The sequence below is a fragment of the Lepidochelys kempii genome, chromosome 14 (genome assembly GCF_965140285.1).
Source record: "Lepidochelys kempii isolate rLepKem1 chromosome 14, rLepKem1.hap1, whole genome shotgun sequence".
Classification (NCBI taxonomy): Eukaryota; Metazoa; Chordata; order Testudines; family Cheloniidae; genus Lepidochelys; species Lepidochelys kempii.
Genome location: NC_136393.1, coordinates 30,163,589 through 30,183,053, shown reverse-complemented (window position 1 = coordinate 30,183,053; position 19,465 = coordinate 30,163,589). Strand labels below are relative to the sequence as shown.

General features: G+C 49.2%; 1 long non-coding RNA gene across 1 annotated transcript; it reads left to right on the top strand.

Annotated features, from left to right (window-relative positions):
• The first annotated feature begins 7,900 nt into the window (after nucleotides 1–7,900).
• Nucleotides 7,901–17,750, top strand: LOC140897615 (uncharacterized). Its single transcript, XR_013634539.1, has 4 exons — nucleotides 7,901–8,021; nucleotides 14,202–14,356; nucleotides 15,449–15,561; nucleotides 17,192–17,750. It is a non-coding gene; the product is annotated as an uncharacterized LOC140897615 (long non-coding RNA).
• The last annotated feature ends 1,715 nt before the right edge of the window (nucleotides 17,751–19,465 follow it).

Genomic DNA, 19,465 nt, shown 5'->3' with positions numbered 1-19,465 from the left:
AATGAGAGTTGGAGTGCAACCTCCCCCGCCCCCCCCTCCGTCCCCAACTCCAGACACACAGACAGGTCCTGGTGGTGAAAGGAAAGCAGGGGAAAAGGACAAAGGTGCAAGAGAAGACGAGAAAGGAGGAAGAGACAGGAAAGGGAAAACAAAAAGGAGAAACCCCAATGTCCCCAGTAATTCTAAGGGACAAAGTCCTAGGTTGTAAATAAAATGCTGCCCCCACAATCTAGTGTTTTCCATTCTTAAAAATCAGCCGGCACCTCATGGATCAGACTGAACAGGTTCCAAACCTCTCCGAGGCTCTTACCTTCTATACAGGGACGTCTGTTTTCAAGCAAAACCACTAAAAGAAAAGGAGAAAACTCCGAAGAGGGTCCTCCTTGCGCTCACGAATGTGAAAGTCAATGCTCTCTCAGTCCTCCAGGAGAGACCTCGAGAAGGAGACGTGCTGAAGCAAAGCCACAGGGATCTCCAAGGTTGCCCCTGTCCTGCACCCCTGTCCTGCCTGGCTGATGTCAAGATTTCTCTGTGAGGTCATCGCCTCCCCACCACCTTTGTCCAATAGGCTGAGGTCCTGCCAAAGGCCCTTGTGATGTCACTGCCACACCTACCCCTCCCCTGCAGTGCTGATGTCCTGTCCCTGTCCAGCTACATTGGATGTTTGAGCTGCTTCCCCTGGATCACCCCTCTCAATGAGCGTTCATTGTGGGCTCAAGCCAAACACAGTAAAACATCAGAGGCTTCTCCCCATGCTACGCTCAGTTTTTCATAAAATAACAGACTTTATGGACAGAAGACACAATTAGAGCATGTCATCCGACCCCCTGCATATCACATGCTTTCTGTAGAGCATAGGACCTAGTTTTTCATAGAATCATAGAATCATAGAATATCAGGGTTGGAACGGACCTCGGAGGTCATCTAGTCCAACCCCCTGCTCAAAGCAGGACCAATACCCAATTAAATCATCCCAGCCAGGGCTTTGTCAAGCCTGACCTTAAAAACTTCTAAGGAAGGCGATTCTACCACCTCCCTAGGTAACGCATTCCAGAGTTTCACCACCCTCCTAGTGAAAAAATTTTTCCTAATATCCAACCTAAACCTCCCCCACTGCAACTTGAGACCATTACTCCTTGTCCTGTCCTCTTCTACCACTGAGAATAATCTAGAACCATCCTCTCTGGAACCACCTCTCAGGTAGTTGAAAGCAGCTATCAAATCCCCCCTCATTCTTCTCTTCTGCAGACTAAACAATCCCAGTTCCCTCAGCCTCTCCTCATAAGTCATGTGTTCCAGACCCCTAATCATTTTTGTTGCCCTTCACTGGACTCTCTCCAATTTATCCACATCCTTCTTGTAGTGTGGGGCCCAAAACTGGACACAGTACTCCAGATGAGGCCTCACCAATGTCGAATAGAGGGGGACGATCACGTCCCTCGATCTGCTCGCTATGCCCCTACTTATACAATTATATTTGACTACACACGTTCCAGAAAGGCATTTAGTCTTCATTAGAAGACATCAAGAGGTGGGGAATTCCCACCACTTCCCTTTCTAGTTTGTTCCTTTGGTGATTCATTCTCAGTGTTGAATATGTGTGCCCTCTTTCTCATATGAATTGGTCTCTTTTGAGTTTCCAGCCACTGGGTCTTGTTATGCTTTTCTCTGCTAGATTAATGAGCCCTTTAATACCCGATATTTTCTCTCCATGAAGTCACTTCAACACTTCAATGACATCACCTCCCGATCTTTTTTATCATCTAAACAGGATGAGCTCTTTCAATAGCTCATTCGCAGTCATTTTTCTCCAGCACTCAAAATGTTTCATTGCTTTTTGCTGCCCCATCTCCAATATTTCAAAATCTTTTTTCAAAGGTGGACACCAAAACTGGATGCAGTATTCCATGATCAGTCTTCCTCATGGTGTGTCACCTCCCTATACGCCTCACTCCTCTTTTCATACATCTAATGATGGCTTTAGCCCCGTTCACCACAGCATCACCCTGGGTGCTCATGTTGAATGGCTTGCCCAGCATGGCCCCGAAATCCTCTTCACAGTCAGTGCTTTCCTGGATACACTTCCCCACTCTGTAGGTGTGGCCTCCATGCTTTGTTGCTAGCTATAGGACCCTTCCTTTGGTTATTTTCAAACTTGATTTTTTGAATGGGTCCAGCTTATCAAGGGATCAGATTTCTCTGTGTCACTGCCCTGTCCTCATCATTAGTTACCACTCTGCTACTATTTTATCACCCACCAATGTTAGCAGCAGTGATTTTTTATTTGGGTTGCAGTTCATTGATATTGATTTTCAAGAATTAGTCCTTGAGAGCCTCTTCATATCCCTAGTGCCTGGAACCTGCTCCACACAGCACAGTGAGAAAAGGCCGCCCGCCCAGCTGTGCCATAGGGGCTAAGCACAGAACAACCTTAGGAGCTTGTGTCATCCATAGCTTCTGAACAACATGTGGGGGTCATCAGCTTACAAATACTAGACCGGTAGCGTAGACAGGCCCCAAATGTATCTAAGTGTCCCGCCTTGAAAAAGAGTAGAGAAAAATATAGAACCTTGATTAGCTTTATTTTATAGTCATGGAAACTGAGGCACAGAGAAGCAAAGAGATTCGCTCATGGTCAAAAATCCAGGAATAGAAAACGGCAGATCTGCTGATAGTCAGTCCTGGGCCCTAGCCGTGTTTGTCCTGGCCTCTCTGCTTCAGCTCCAGCAACAACCCAAGTCGAGGTTTTCTTCGTCTCCATGTCCTTTAACTTCACGTCACTGCAGAAGAAAGATTGTTTCTGACCAGCTGGCTCTAATGCATGGAGATGTCTTTCCAGAAGACGTGCTCTGCCTCAGTCCCATGTCGTAGGTTTTCTGGAGGAAGTGCTCGGTGACGTTCTAGGGCCTGTGTTACAAAGAAGATGGACAGAATGGTCCTTTCTGACCTTAATTGTTTTCTTTCGCTAGGAGGGTAACGCTGGACATTTTCTCTCATTCACTTTCCTTTGGAATAATTTCAATCCAGTCCAAAGGATTTCCTCTTCCATTGTGTCTTCAGCACCTTTCCTTGCAAACAGTTCCTGTTCGAGCACAGGTTACCAGTTTCAGGCTGTCCCAGGGTGAGATGGCCATGAAAGGGGTAGTAGCTGAACTGAACCTATCCCCAGGTGAAGGGAATAAGTGCAGGGGCAGAAGGAGAGGCCCCGAGATAGGACAGATTCTTCTGCTGGGCTAAGAGTATAGTTGGATGCACTTCACTTAACTTCATTGGATGCATTCAGTGGAAAATACAGTGAGGAGATTTATATACGCACAGAACGTGAAACAATGGGTGTTATCATACACACTCACTTCAGATGAGCTATTACCAGCAGGAGGGGCGGGGTGAGAAAACATTTTGTAGTGATAATCGAGGTGGGCCATTTCCAGCAGTTAACAAGAACGTCTGAGGAACAGTCGGGGGTGGGGATGGGGGAATAAACATGGGGAAATAGTTTTACTTTGTGTAATGACTCATCCATTCCAAGTCTTTATTCAAGCCTAAATTAATTGTATCCAGTTTGCAAATTAACTCCAATTCAGCAGTCTCTCGTTGGAGTCTGTTTTTGAAGTCTTTTTCTTGTAATATAGCAACTTTTAGGTCAGAGATCGAGTGACCAGAGAGATTGAAGTGTTCTCCGACTGGTTTATGAACGTTATAATTCTTGACATCTGATTTGTGTCCATTTATTCTTTCACGTAGAGACTGTCCGGTTTCGCCAATGTACATGGCAGGGGACATTGCTGGCACATGATGGTATATATCACATTGGTAGATGTGCAGGTGAACGAGCCTCTGACAGTGTGGCTGTTGTGATTAGGCCCTATGATGGTGTCCCCTGAATAGATATGTGGACACAGTTGGCAACAGGCTTTGTTGCAAGGATAGGTTCCTGGGTTTGTGGTTCTGTTGTGTGGTGTGTGGTTGCTGGTGAGTATTTGCTTCAGGTTGGGGGGCTGTCTGTAGTCAAGGACTGGCCTGTCTCCCAAGATTTGTGAGAGTGAAATGGCCCACCTTGATTATCACTACAAACGGTTTTCTTTCCCCTCCTCCACTCTCCTGCTGGTAATAGCTCATCTGAAGTGAGTGTGTATGATAACACCCATTTTTTCACATTCTGTGTGTATATAAATCTCCTCACTGTATTTTCCACTGAATGCATCTGATGAAGTGAGCTGTAGCTCACGAAAGCTTATGCTCAACTAAATTGGTTAGTCTCTAAGGTGCCACAAGTACTCCAGTTTAGAATGCGTCTCCCCGGCCGCTTCTCTTGCTAATTTGAACCTCAGGGAACACATCAAATCTCTCTCCTGTCCCCCACAGCTGATGGGTTTGGGCCACTGCCAGGGTCCTCTACACTGGAGTTAACTTCTGGATCCTGGCCAAGCTGGTTCTAGCCCATGTGGCCAACCCCCAGTGACCAAAAATCACAAGTCAGAGCCCCCCAAAACCATCAGATTGGCTTAAACAAGAGGAGATTTTGAAAACAACTGTGGGTTCTGTTCTTGATCTCCTGGTGGTGGAGCCTTTAGGGGTCACCTTTTCAAGCTTTTCTCCCCATCCAGGAGGGCTAGAACAAGAAAAACTTCTGACAAAAATGGCCAACCCCGCGAAAATCTTCTACCAGAATCAGAAAAAATTAATCCAGAATGATTGAAAACAGAACAATTTTTGGTTTTTGAATTTTCCAAGAAGACAGTGAATGTTTTCTATTAAAGCCGACACTTTCCACAAAAGGTTGCCTTGAATCAAACACCCAATTTTTCTGAAAAAAAAAAAATTAATTGAACCATTTCAGTGGTTCTCAAACTTTTGTCCTGGTGACCCCTTCCACACAGCAAGCCTCTGAGTGCAACCCCCCGTTATAAATTAAAAACCACTTTAATATATTTAACACTGTTATAATGGCTGGGGATGAAGCAGGGTTTGGGGGTGGAGGCTGACAGCTCATGACCCCCACATAATAACCTCATGACCCCCAGTTTGAGGACTCCTGGACTACACTGCGCATGCACAGAAAGAGAGCCAGAGGGTTGAAAGGCCGCTGGGATGGACAAGACTTGTGGGGCTCTGAGAGACTGTCCCCCCACACACACCACCCCGCAGCAGTGTGAATTAAGCTCCATCCAGGGGCAGGAATCTGAAATCAGTTAAACAGCAGAGACTTCATGCAGGCTGAGGTCCGGCTTGCCGGGCAGGGACAGCTCCTTCCCTTCCAGAACGTGGGCATCAGCAAAACTCAAGCATCAGAAACCTGGGAATTAGAGGCGAGGGACAGAGGGCCCACCGCCCCCCCAGCCCGGAGAGGGGGAAGAGGAGGGGAAAGGGGAGACAGAGGCCCCCCCCAGCTCGAAGAGGGGGAGGGGGCCCCTTAGGGGGAGCAGTCGCCAAACGGCGATGCCCAGCCCATGAGTCGGGGTTCCGGCGGGGGGGGCTCTGGAGGGGGGGGTTCCAGCCCCTGCCCCCCAGTGTCCCGGAGCTCCCCCAGCGAGCCCGGCGTGGGTTGCACGTTTCTCACCGGCTCAAGACCCTGAGGGGAAAAGGACCCTGCCAGATTTACTTGGGGGTGGGTCTTTTGCTCATGGGTTGTGTTATGAATCCCGTGGGTGGTGTTTCCTAAGCATAATGCCGCATTGTTTCCCTCCTTTATTAAAAGGCTTTTGCTACATTCAGACTCTGTGCTTGCGAGAGGGGATGTATTGCCTCTTGGAGGCACCCGGGGGTGGTTTGTAATTCTCCCAGGTCTCTGGGTGGGGGCTTGAGCTGGTTTTGTATTGCATTATTGAAACCCCTAGATACTCAACCTGGCCCTTGTTCCTGCTAACTCTGACGTGCAGAAGGGTTACAGTTACTTAGGAATTAGATACAGTGCTCCTGTCAGCTAATTTCCAAGTTATCTGCAAAAAAACCCCTAGATTTTTCAGATGCCTAAGTAGTACCTGTTAAAGTTGCCCCCCATCTGAAATGGCACCCCAGCACCCCCCCCCCAGCATGTACTGAGACTTGGTCAGTCCCTGTCCCAACACATAACACCCCCCCATGTATCTCTACTTTTCTCCAGCTCCTTCCATCCTACCCCCATTTTCCCTGCACCCCTGGGTCTCTCCCTGCCCCCAGATGTCTATGGGGCTGTCTCTCCGAGGCCCCATTCTGGAGAGAGGCGTGTGGCAGAGTTGAGAATGAATGGCAAGTGATAGTTACATTCCACAATTTTCCAGGGAAACTTTGTTCCCTTGGGTTTGTGGCTGGCTGCTTCTTGGCTCCGTTCCCAGCACTGACGTGCTCCCTGGGCTGCTTTTCTGGCCCCCCTGGCTGGCACGACCCTGTTCCCCAGCTCAGCTTGGACCTCTGCTTTCTCCTTAGCTCGGCCCCTCTCTCTCTGACCCAGGCAGTTCTGGCTCACACAGAGGATGGGACACCCCTGGCCTCCTGACTCCCTGAGTAACCTGCCCGCCCTGTCAATCAGGCTGACCTGGCGCATTGGCCTCTCCCCATTGTTCCTGGGGACTGGCAGTCTCAGGGTCCTGATTTCCCATTGACCCTTCCCCTTCCTTTTGGTACTGGGAGCAAGCTAACCCAAACACCCCCACTGAGTTTTAGTAAGTGGACAACAGTCGCCTTACATCAGGGAGACTTGTACCCCCAAAGGGAGCAATGTACCCCCAACTTCCTTAAACTGATGTGGCTCTCAGCCACTGTTGTAAAAGCAGGAGGGTTTATTAGCTGTCTGGAACACAGTATAGAGAGTCCTTGGTTAGAACTGAGAGTTCCGGCATGGTCCCTCCGCGTCAACCGAGAGCCCTTTGACCCCTTTGTTGTCCCAGTTCAGGAGAGCGTCCCCGATTCCAGTGGCCCCACACTGAACAACCCCCAACGTGGCTCCTCTTCAGCCCTTTCTTTTTGTTCCTGGGCAAACCTTGTCCCCTGGCCTTCCTCCTCAGCCCTTTGTTCTCCAGCTGATCCCATCCCACTGGCTTCCTGCAGAGAGTGGGCCATCCATGGTCATTAGTTGCTGGGTGCCAAATGTCTGGGCAATTGGAGTGGCCATTGTCTTCTGGGCGTCTCCGTGGGCATGGGGCCCCAGGACCCAGGCATCTAGGTGTCGGCCACGTCTGTATCTCTGGGTCTCTACAAAGGATAAACAACCTTTTCCCACCACCTACTTAACCAATGCAGCACATAGGGGAAACTGAGGCACATAGTATTCATACAAAATAGTACAAAAAATTCCCATTCTGTCACAGTTCCAACCCTCCCCCAGTCTGTGCCCGGGGCAGAGAGGCCCTTCTTTGCCCCTTCTCCCCCCGTCCCACCAGTCTCTGCCCCTGCTCGCCCAAGGATTGCAGTGGCTCTCAACTTTTCCATACTGCTGTACCCCTTTCAGGAGTCTGATTTACAGACCCCAAGTTACACTTCACTTAAAAACCATTCGCTTACAAAGCCAGACATAAAAATACAAAAGTGTCACACAGCCACTATTATGGAAAAATTGCTGACTCTCTCCTTGTTACCATATAATTATAAAAGAAATCAGCTGGAAATGTACATGTCGGTGTACACTCCATAGAGCAAGATGAAGACGTCACTGTCTGGAATGTTGGTTTGCACTGAGGTCACCAGTGCTTTTAGGCAGCCCCTGGTAAAACTAGGCCAATAGCGAGACGAGCAGAGGCGGACGAGGGTTTCCTGGGGCCCTGGGCCAGAGCAAGTGGACCCTCCTCCCCCTCCGGGGCTCCCACCCCTTGTCCAATCAGAAGCAATATGCTAATAAGGCGTATGATCTCCCCCGTGTTGTGTAGTTTCATTCTCCTCGCGGCTGGCTTTTTCGGGCGCTTTCCCTTGCACGAGCAATGGGGGAAGACATGATGTGTGTGAAGGGGGGAGTTGGGGCTTCCCGCTCAGCTAATGCGCAGAGAGGGGGAGATGGAGCAGGGACCTGCCTTGCAAAGGATGCTGCAACCATGGAGTCCCTGGAGGAGGTAAGCTGTGATCTTCCTCCAGAGCAGTGCCCTGGGAACCTGACTCCCACCCCCCCGCTCTGCAATGGAGGGACTGGGGTTAGGGTGGAGATGGGGGCTTATTCTGAAGATCCCAGTGTCATCGCAGCCCTGTGATTATTGTTACAGCCCCCACAGGCAGGCTGCAGGGTGTCTCAGTGTCTGTGAATGACGTACGATTTGTACAGCAGCCGCTGTTGAATTGTGTGTCCATTCTTCGGCCACAAATTGAGCTTGAATATTTTCGTTTCCCCCAAAGTGAGGTGTTGGGTTAAGGGGAGATTGGGGGCGGGGGGGTTTCCAGGAAATGAACAGTAGCTTTTAGACGTGCCAGAAAACCCAGTAAAACACCCAGAATTGCTCCCAAGGCGGCGAGACGTCCTGCCTTTCAGAAAGGGCTCCTGTTCTCTGGCAAATCCTCCCTTCGGGGGACAAATCAACCCCGTGTGCAGACGTCACTTCTCCCTTCCCGAGGAGCCTGGCCGAGAGCGCAGCACGCATCGCTTGGCCTCCTGCCCCGGTCCCTCCAACCTCTGGGGTCCCATGCTCGCGGCTGGGGGGGGGGTCACGGCAGCTGGGGGGGCGGGCAGGCTCCTGGGGGACAGGGTAGCTGGGGTCTTTGCAGGAGCCTTCGCGAGAGAAGCTCAGCCCCTCGGGGGCTGCGAGCAGGAGCCGCGAACAGGCCGTGTGGCCGGGGAGATCTCCGGGTGAAGGGCAGGCGGTGTCTGACCCTGCATTGGCCACTCGCTCGGCTCGTAACTCCAGCGGGAGAACAATGTTCCGCCGCCAGGGTGATGTTAAAGTTGAGGTGGGGGGGCGGGGGAAGAGACACCTTTAAATCTGCTTGAATGCTCTGGGTGTCGTTGTGATGCGCTGTCACCCCCAGCGCCCCTGTCTTCTTTCACTTCATCTCTCCCAGGTGGTGGGTGCAAGACCCAGGCTGTGGCTGCCTTTGTCTGTACCCCGATGGCCGGGTTCCTCTTCTTTCTCGGGGGCAGCGGTGTTGTGGCCGGGCTGGTCCCAGAATGTGAGAGAGACAAGGCGGGGAGCTGATAGCTTTTCTTGGACCAACTTCTGGTGGTGAAAGGTACAAACTCTGGAGCTCCACAGAGCTCTGCTTCGGGTTTCCTCTGATGTCCTCCCCCAGCCCTGAAGAAGAGCTCTGTGGAGCTCCGAGTTTGTATCTTCCACCAGTGGAAGTTAGTCCAGGAACAGGAATTACCCAGCTGGTCTCTCTCTTTCCTTGTTGCCGTCCTCCTCTTTCTCTCCACCCGTTTCACATCAGATGTTCAGGCTGGGAGCTCTTTGTGGCAGAGATTGTCTTACTATCTGTGCGCAGCATCCCTAGACCAACCTCTAACCCGATCCAGGACAGGAACCTCTCAGCTCTACCCTATTTCTTTCCACTGCAGTCCTGCCTCAGGGATGGAGGCACCATTGTGCCAGATGCCATAAAAAACACATCACAGAAAGACAATCCTTTCCCCAGGGAGTGTGCAGGAGAAGCATAATAAGTAATTCTCAGCCGCTTGTGCAGAGGAGCAGCAGTGACCTCTAGTGGGAAGAGGAATTCCCATTGCTGGAGCACAGACAATCATGACAATAGAATCATAGAATCATAGAATATCAGGGTTGGAAGGGACCCCAGAAGGTCATCTAGTCCAACCCCCTGCTCAAAGCAGGACCAATTCCCAGTTAAATCATCCCAGCCAGGGCTTTGTCAAGCCTGACCTTAAAAACCTCTAAGGAAGGAGATTCTACCACCTCCCTAGGTAACGCATTCCAGTGTTTCACCACCCTCTTAGTGAAAAAGATTTTCCTAATATCCAATCTAAACCTCCCCCACTGCAACTTGAGACCATTACTCCTCGTTCTGTCATCTGCTACCATTGAGAACAGTCTAGAGCCATCCTCTTTGGAACCCCCTTTCAGGTAGTTGAAAGCAGCTATCAAATCCCCCCTCATTCTTCTCTTCTGCAGGCTAAACAATCCCAGCTCCCTCAGCCTCTCCTCATAACTCATGTGTTCCAGTCCCCTAATCATTTTTGTTGCCCTTCGCTGGACTCTCTCCAATTTATCCACATCCTTCTTGAAGTGTGGGGCCCAAAACTGGACACAGTACTCCAGATGAGGCCTCAGCAATGTCAAATAGAGGGGAACGATCACGTCCCTCGATCTGCTCGCTATGCCCCTACTTATACATCCCAAAATGCCATTGGCCTTCTTGGCAACAAGGGCACACTGCTGACTCATATCCAGCTTCTCGTCCACTGTCACCCCTAGGTCCTTTTCCGCAGAACTGCTGCCTAGCCATTCGGTCCCTAGTCTGTAGCTGTGCATTGGGTTCTTCCGTCCTAAGTGCAGGACCCTGCACTTATCCTTATTGAACCTCATCAGATTTCTTTTGGCCCAATCCTCCAATTTGTCTAGGTCCTTCTGTATCCTATCCCTGCCCTCCAGCGTATCTACCACTCCTCCCAGTTTAGTATCATCCGCAAATTTGCTGAGAGTGAAATCCACACCATCCTCCAATAGTGTAATAAAGAATACAACTGCTCTAGAGGTTGGATCCCAAAGGTCTTTACCAACCACGTTGTACTTATGGGAATCCTTTCCCCCCACTACTGACATGCAGCCACCTCTGGAGTGAAACTCCACAACTGTTCAGCAGCACACAACACGGGCAGACGATGTCTTAGGGGAATGGTTGAAGCAGAATCCACTCACCTATTGGAATTTCACAGGGCATTTGAGAGAGGCAAATTGTAGTCCCCCGAACTGTCATTTGAACCGACTCAGATCTCCCCCATTAAAGAAGAGCCATAGGATTTGTAATGACCATAATGGGACCTTGCTTTTAACTCCCAGCTGAATCCTGACACCTGCAGAGGTACAGCGGCCAGGTTGAGTCTCTGGGTTCAGTTCTGCCTTTGTCGGGGGTGTCATCCATCTTATTTGTTTCAACACTGAGTTTCCCTTGAGGTTTCCCATTGGGAAACAGCCTGGGTCTGTCCCTGTTCAGCTTTTATAAGCTCACACCGTCAAACCTCAGGAATTACATTGGAATGCACCAAGCCAGAGATTTCTCCCAGCCAGTGATTCCTACATCGAGCCCAGAACTTGTGACTGAGTTAGAGCAGATCATTCGTAAGAGAGCAACTCCGTGTAAAGACTTGGAGTGAATTCTCTCCTCTCTGGCCTCCCAGCACCTTGCTTTCCTGACCTACAGCATGCCCGGCTGTTTGAGTGCTGACCCTGAGAAAAGCCCTCACTAATACATTGAGCCTGAAGGCTTTTTACTAGGGCTGGCAAGCGATTAAAAAAAATAATCGAGCTTAATCGCACTGTTAAACAATAAGAGAATATCATTTATTTAAATATTTTGGATGGTTTCTACATTTTCAAATATATTGATTTCAATTACAACAGAATACAAAGTGTACGGTGCTCACTTCATATTTTTGGTTATAAATATTTGTACTGTAAAAAACAAAAGAAAGAGAATATTTCAATTCACCTAATACAAGTACTAGAGTGCAATCTGATGAGGTTCAATAAGGATAAGTGCAGGGTCCTGCACTTAGGACGGAAGAACCCAATGCACAGCTACAGACTAGGGACCGAATGGCTAGGCAGCAGTTCTGCAGAAAAGGACCTAGGGGTGACAGTGGACGAGAAGCTGGATATGAGTCAGCAGTGTGCCCTTGTTGCCAAGAAGGCCAACGGCATTTTGGGATGTATAAGTAGGGGCATAGCCAGCAGATCGAGGGACGTGATCGTTCCCCTCTATTCGACATTGGTGAGGCCTCATCTGGAGTACTGTGTCCAGTTTTGGGCCCCACACTTCAAGAAGGATGTGGATAAATTGGAGAGAGTCCAGCGAAGGGCAACAAAAATGATTAGGGGACTGGAACACATGAGTTATGAGGAGAGGCTGAGGGAGCTGGGATTGTTTAGCCTGCAGAAGAGAAGAATGAGGGGGGATTTGATAGCTGCTTTCAACTACCTGAAAGGGGGTTCCAAAGAGGATGGCTCTAGACTGTTCTCAATGGTAGCAGATGACAGAACGAGGAGTAATGGTCTCAAGTTGCAGTGGGGGAGGTTTAGATTGGATATTAGGAAAAACTTTTTCACTAAGAAGGTGGTGAAACACTGGAATGCTTTACCTAGGGAGGTGGTAGAATCTCCTTCCTTAGAGGTTTTTAAGGTCAGGCTTGACAAAGCCCTGGCTGGGATGATTTAACTGGGAATTGGTCCTGCTTCAAGCAGGGGGTTGGACTAGATGACCTTCTGGGGTCCCTTCCAACCCTGATATTCTATGATTCTATGATTCTATGAATCTCTTTATCATGAAAGTTGAACTTACAAATGTAGCATTATGTACAAAAAATAACTGCATTCAAAAATAAAACAATGTAAAACTTTCAAGCCTACAAGTCCACTCAGTCCTACTTCAGCCAATCGCTCAGACAAACAAGTTTGGTTACAATTTGCAGGAGATAATGTTGCCCACTTCTTATTTACAATATGACCTGAAAGTGGGAACAGACGTTCGCATGGCACTGTTGTAGCCGGCATCACAAGATATTTATGTGCCAGATGCGCTAAAGATTCATATGTCCCTCCATGCTTAAACCACCATTCCGGAGGCCATGCGTCCATGCTGATGATGGGTTCTGCTCAATAACGATCCATGGCAGAGCGGACCGAGGCATGTTCATTTTCATCATCTGAGTCAGGTGCCACCAGCAGAGGGCTGATTTTCTTTTTTGGTGGTTTGGGTTCTGTAGTTTCCGTATCAGAGTGTTGCTCTTTGAAGACATCTGACAGCATGCTCCACACCCCGTCCCGATCACATTTTGGAAGGCACTTCAGATTCTTAAACCTTGGGTTGAGTGCTGAATCTATCTTTAGAAAGCTCACACTGGTACCTCCTTTGCATTTTGTCAAATCTGCTGTGAAAGTGTTCTTAAAATGAACATGTGTTGGATCATCATCTGAGACTGCTATAGCATGAAATATAGGGCAGAATGTGGGTAAAACAGAACAGGAAACCTACAATTCTCCCCCAAGGAGTTCAGTCACAAATTTAATTAACGCATTTTTTTTTTTTAACGAGCATTATCAGCATGGAAGCATGTCCTCTGGAATGGTGGCCGAAGCATGAAGGGGCAGATGAATGTTTAGCATATCTGTCACATAAATACCTTGCAATGCCAGCTACAAAAGTGCCATGCAAATGCCTGTTCTCACTTTCAGGTGACATTGTAAATAAGAAGGGGGCAGCAGTATCTCCTGTCAATGTAAACAAAACTTGTTTGTCTTAGCGATTGGCTGAACAAGAAGTAGGACTGACTGGACTTGTAGGCTCTAAAGTTTTACGTTGTTTGGTTTTTGAGTGCAGTTATGTAAGAAAAAAATCCACATCTGTAAGTTACACTTTCACGATAAAGAGATTGCGCTATAGGACTTGTATGAGGTGAATTGAAAAATACTATTTCTTTTATCATTTTTACAGTGCAAATATTTGTAATCAAAAATAATCATGTAAAGTGAGCACTGTGCCTTTTGTGTTCTGTGTTGTAATAGCAATCAATATATTTGCAAATGTAGAAAAACATCCAAAAATATTTAATCAATTTCAATTGGTATTCTATTGTTTAACAGTGTGATTAATCACGATTAATTTTTTTAATCACAGTTAATTTTTTCAGTTAATCACGTGAGTTAACGGTGATTAATTGACAGCCCTGCTTTTTACACAACTGTAGGGGAAACTTCAGCAATGTCTAGAACTAGAGCTGATACAGTGTAAGCCTAGTTCATGAAAAAGGTGAAAAGAAATGACAGTTTGATGTCCTTTGAAGGAAGTAGAAAAGTGAAAGTCCTCCGCCACTTTTCAAATGGAGGGAACTGTTAAGAGTAAATGTTTATTTCCCCTCCAAAACTGAATGAAATCCTCCCTCCCACCCTCAAAACCAGTATTTCCATTCAAAGTCCACTCCCCCATCAAAAAATGAAAAATGGCAATCAAAATAAAACCTTTCATTTGGCTCAAAATGGCATTTTCCATTAAAAAACAACTTTGAACAAGAGTTTTCATCCAGCTGTAGTTTGAAGGTTCAGAATTAATGACACCTCGGTTCCCATCTCTCCCTCCAGAGGGATCCGGGTGCAAACTCTGCCCCAGGGACTGGCTGCTGCATGGGGACAAGTGCTACTGGCTGTCTAAGGAGCGTAAAGACTGGACTGGGAGCCGTGACGACTGCTCGGGGAAGAGCTCTCGCATGCTCGTGATCCAGAACCGGGAGGAGATGGTAACATAAAATACAGGCTCATCCAAATCCAGCTGGAGAAAGACGTATGTCACTAGTTACAGTCCCAGTGTAGCCTGACTCTACCACCCCCCCCGCAAATCAAACTCCACACTGGGGTGTTTTCTCCCCTTCTAGGGGTCTGGCTTATTAACATACAGTTCAGAACAAGAACCCCACAGCTTTCCCACCCCAGACTGCCCAGCTGGCTCCTGTAGGCGTTTCACTCCCAGGCTCTCTGTCTGAGAGCTCAGCAGAGCCCTTCTGCATAGAGCTACTCACACAAACCACCTACCCCATCAAATCTCTCCCTGCCCAGACTGGCTGCCCTTGTAGCCCCACCAGGCCTGGCTCCTGGTCACCTGCTTCCATCACCTTTGCCTCTGAGTCCAGGGGCACCTAGTCACAGGTGAGGCTCAACCCAGGACTCCCTTAAAGGGCCAGCTCACCCTGTGCCACCAAGGACTGGTGCTGATGTTACCATGTCTGCATAGAGAGAGCCACGTTTACCTGCACTGGGACCCTGCCCACCCAGGGGAGAGGGTGAACTAACTCAGGGGCTGGTGGGGTCTCCTGCTGGCATTATGGGCGGAGCTACTGAAGGAGAGAGCAGGCACTTCATGGGATTGTGAGGATGTGACACACCAGGGAGGGGTGAAGTGTTGACCTGGGAATGTGTCCTGGGAATGGGAGACCTGAGAGCCTGTAACCGGAGCCAGGAGTGTGAGGGGGAGGTAACACCTCTGCCCAGGAATGTGAAGACAGGCTGCAGGAGAGAGCTGCTAGGAGGGTTTAGTTTTCAGTTTGGGGCTGGGTGGAGGAACACAGGGAACCCCAGGGCTGGGGTCTAAGCTCCCTGCTCCCCCAGAAGGACTTGACTGAGGGGTCCTGGTTATACCCACAAGCTCTGTTTTGGACTGTGTTCCTGTTGTCCAATAAACCTTCTGTTTTACTGGCTGGCTGAGAGTCTCAGTGAATCCCAAGAAGAGGGGTGCAGGGCCTGGACTCCCCCACACTCCGTGACAGGGATCACTAAGGGAATTCTAGCATGTTACAGGATACTCATCCCCACCCCCTCTGCTTTGCACATCACAGGATTTCATACAAGATGTTCTACAAGATGCAAACTACATCTGGATTGGCCTTAAAGTGACACCCCCAGGGGGGAAATGGACCTGGGTGGACGGTTCCCCATTAGATCCAGTGCGGTGAGTGCTGCTTGACGTTTACTCTTTGAGATGTTTGGGGAAAGCTCCCATTGTATAACTTGCTCATGTTAAATGTCCAACTTCTGTTTGAGGCCTGGTCTCCACTGAAAAGTCTTAGCCCTGGTCTACACTAGGACTTCAGGTCGAATTTAGCAGCATTAAATCGCTGTAAACCTGCACCCGTCCACACGATAAAACCCTTTATTTCGACTTAAAGGGCTCTTAAAATCGATTTCCTTACTCCACCCCTGACAAGTGGATTAGTGCTTAAATCGGCCTTGCCGGCTCGAATTTGGGGTACTGTGGACACAATTCGACGGTATTGGCCTCCGGGAGCTATCCCAGAGTGCTCCATTCTGACCGCTCTGGACAGCACTCTCAACTCAGATGCACTGGCCAGGTAGACAGGAAAAGAACCGCGAACTTTTGAATCTCATTTCCTGTTTGGCCAGCGTGGCAAGCTGCAGGTGACCATGCAGAGCTCATCAGCAGAGGTGACCATGATGGAGTCCCAGAATCGCAAAAGAGCTCCAGCATGGACCGAACAGGAGGTACGGGATCTGATCGCTGTTTGGGGAGAGGAATCCGTGCTATCAGAACTCCGTTCCAGTTTTCGAAATGCCAAAACCTTTGTCAAAATCTCCCAGGCACGAAGGACAGAGGCCCGAAGCAGTGCCACGTGAAACTGAAGGAGCTGAGGCAAGCCTACCAGAAAACCAGAGAGGCGAACGGCCGTTCCAGGTCAGAGCCCCAAACATGCCGCTTCTATGATGAGCTGCATGCCACTTTAGGGGGTTCAGCCACCACTACCCCAGCCGTGTTGTTTGACTCCTTCAATGGAGATGGAGGCAATACGGAAACAGGTTTTGGGGACAAAGAAGATGATGATGATGATGAGGTTGTAGATAGCTCACAGCAAGCAAGCGGAGAAACCGGTTTTCCGACAGCCAGGAACTGTTTCTCATCCTGGACCTGGAGCCAGTACCCCCCGAACCCACCCAAGGCTGCCTCCTGGACCCAGCAGGCGGAGAAGGGACCTCCGGTGAGTGTACCTTTTAAAATACTATACATGGTTTAAAAGCAAGCATGTGAAAGGATTACTTTGCCCTGGCATTCACGGTTCTCCTGGATGTACTCCCAAAGCCTTTGCAAAAGGTTTCTGGGGAGGGCAGCCTTATTGCGTCCTTCATGGTAGGACACTTTACCACTCCAGCCCAGTAACACGTACTCGGGAATCATTGTACAACAAAGCATTGCAGTGTATGTTTGCTGGCGTTCAGACAACATCTGTTCTTTATCTCTCTGTGTTACCCTCAGGAGAGAGAGATATCATTCATGGTCACCTGGTTGAAATAGAGTGCTTTTCTTCAGGGGACACTCAGACGAGCCCATTCCTGCTGGGCTGTTTGCCTGTGGCTAAAAACAGAAATGTTCCCTGCTGTTAGCCACAGGGAGGGGGGAGGGTTGAGAGGGTAGCCACGCGGTGGGGGGAGGCAAAATGCGACCTTGTAACGAAAGGACATGTGCTATGTATGTAATGTTAACAGCAAGGTTTACCCTGAAAGAGTATTACATGTTTTATAAAATGTGTCTTTTTAAATACCGCTGTCCCTTTTTTTTTCTCCACCAGCTGCATGTGTTTCAATGATCACAGGATCTTCTCCTTCCCAGAGGCTAGTGAAGCTTAGAAAGAAAAAAAAACGCACTCGTGATGAAATGTTCTCTGAGCTCATGCTGTCCTCCCACACTGATAGAGCACAGACGAATGCATGGAGGCAAATAATGTCAGAGTGCAGGAAAGCACAAAATGACCGGGAGGAGAGGTGGTGGGCTGAAGAGAGTAAGTGGCGGGCTGAAGAGAGGGCTGAAGCTCAAATGTGGCGGCAGCGTGATGAGAGGAGGCAGGATTCAATGCTGAGGCTGTTGGAGGACCAAACCAGTATGCTCCAGTGTATGGTTGAGCTGCAGCAAAGGCAGCCGGAGCACAGACTGCCACTACAGCCCCTGTGTAACCAACCTCCCTCCTCCCCAAGTTCCATAGCCTCCACACCCAGACGCCCAAGAACGCGGTGGGGGGGCCACCGGCCAACCAGCCACTCCGCCACAGAAGATTGCCCAAAAAAAAGAAGGCTGGCCTTCAATAAATTTTAAAGTTGTAAACTTTTAAAGTGCTGTGTGGCATTTTCCTTCCCTCCTCCACCACCCCTCCTGGGCTAGCTTGGTAGTCATCCCCCTATTTGTGTGATGAATGAATAAAGAATGCATGAATGTGAAGCAACAATGACTTTATTGCCTCTGCAAGCGGTGATCGAAGGGAGGAGGGGAGGGTGGTTAGCTTACAGGGAAGTAGAGTGAACCAAGGGGCGGGGGGTTTCATCAAGGAGAAACAAACAGAACTTTCACACCGTAGCCTGGCCAGTCATGAAACTGGTTTTCAAAGCTTCTCTGATGCATACCACGCCCTCCTGTACTCTTCTAACCGCCCTGGTGTCTGGCTGCGCGTAACCAGAAGCCAGGCGATTTGCCTCAACCTCCCACCTCGCCATAAACGTCTCCCCCTTACTCTCACAGATATCATGGAACACACAGCAAGCAGTAATAACAGTGGGAATATTGGTTTTGCTGAGGTCTAAGCGAGTCAGTAAACTGCGCCAGCGCGCCTTTAAACGTCCAAATGCACATTCTACCACCATTCTGCACTTGCTCAGCCTGTAGTTGAACAGCTCCTGACTACTGTCCAGGCTGCCTGTGTACGGCTTCATGAGCCATGGCATTAAGGGGTAGGCTGGGTCCCCAAGGATACATATAGGCATTTCAACATCCCCAACAGTTATTTTCTGGTCTGGGAATAAAGTCCCTTCCTGCAGCTTTTGAAACAGACCAGAGTTCCTGAAGATGCGAGCGTCATGTACCTTTCCCGGCCTTCCCACGTTGATGTTGGTGAAATGTCCCTTGTGATCCACCAGAGCTTGTAGCACTATTGAAAAGTACCCCTTGCGGTTTATGTACTCGCCGGCTTGGTGCTCCTGTGCCTAGATAGGGATATGGGTTCCGTCTATGGCCCCACCACTGTTAGGGAATCCCATTGCAGCAAAGCCATCCACTATGACCTGCACTTTTCCCAGGGTCACTACCCTTGATATCAGCAGATCTTTGATTGTGTGGGCTACTTGCATCACAGCAGACCCAACAGTAGATTTGCCCACTCCAAATTGATTCCCAACTGACCGGTAGCTGTCTGGCGCTGCAAGCTTCCACAGGGCTATCGCCACTCGCTTCTCAACTGTGAGGGCTGCTCTCATCTTGGTATTCATGCGCCTCAGGGCAGGGGAAAGCAAGTCACAAAGTTCCATGAAAGTGCCCTTACGCATGTGAAAGTTTCGCAGCCACTGGGAATCGTCCCAGACCTGCAACACTATGAGGTCCCACCAGTCTGTGCTTGTTTCCCGAGCCCAGAATCGGCGTTCCAAAGCATGAACCTGCCCCATTAGCACCATGATGCATGCATTGGCAGGGCCCATGCTTTCAGAGAAATCTGTGTCCATGTCCTGATCACTCACATGACCGCGCTGACGTCGCCTCCTCACCCGGTATCGCTTTGCCAGGTTCTGGTGCTGCATATACTGCTGGATAATGCGTGTGGTGTTTAATGTGCTCCTAATTGCCAAAGTGAGCTGAGCGGCCTCCATGCTTGCCTTGGTATGGTGTCCGCACAGAAAAAAGGCGCGGAACGATTGTCTGCCGTTGCTCTGACGGAGGGAGGGGTGACTGACAATATGGCTTACAGAGTTGGCTTCAGGGAGCTAAAATCAACAAAGGGGGTGGCTTTACATCAAGGAGTATTTCAGGCAGGACTTCACGGAGGGTTCCAATAAGAAATGGTGCACCTAAGTTATTGTTCTTA